The sequence below is a fragment of the Lolium rigidum genome, chromosome 1, assembly GCF_022539505.1.
Source record: "Lolium rigidum isolate FL_2022 chromosome 1, APGP_CSIRO_Lrig_0.1, whole genome shotgun sequence".
Lineage (NCBI taxonomy): Eukaryota > Viridiplantae > Streptophyta > Magnoliopsida > Poales > Poaceae > Lolium > Lolium rigidum.
In genome coordinates, this window is record NC_061508.1 from 60,166,851 (window position 1) to 60,167,541 (window position 691).

Genomic DNA, 691 nt, shown 5'->3' on the forward strand with positions numbered 1-691 from the left:
ACACGGTGCGCACACTATCACCTTCACACCGTGCGACAAGGTGTCTCCGGAGATCACAATAATAAAACCACTTGAGTAGCATAATAGATGAAGAGTAACATCTACTTATTCAACTAGATTAGAAAGCTCATGATCACATAAAGATCACACCAAGGGAGAGAGAGATAGACCACATAGTTACCGGTAAATCCCTGATGACCCACAAGTATAGGGGGTGTATCGTAGTATCTTCGATAAGTAAGAATGTCGATCCCAACGAGGAGCAGAAGGTGTTGACAAGCAGTTTCGATGAAGGATTCACTGTAAATGCTCACAGACAAGTATTTAAGGGGTTTTGATGTAACAGATGAATAAAGTACAAGTAAGTAAAATGCGAGAGAAATAATTGCAGCGAGTGGCCCAATCCTTTTTAGCACAAAGGACAAGCCGGTTTGTTTACTTATAATGACCAAACGTTCTTGAGGACACACGGGATTTTAGTCTAGTGCTTTCGCTACATACGGCTAATTAATCTTCATTGTTTTGGTAAGTGTTGTGTGCGTGAACCTATGCTAATATACCGCCCTTCCTAGGACTAATACATACTTGTGATTATACCCCTTGCAAGCATCCGCAACTACAAGAAAGTAATTAAGATAAATCTAACCACAGCCTTAAACTCTGAGATCCTGCTATCCCTCCCGCATCGATA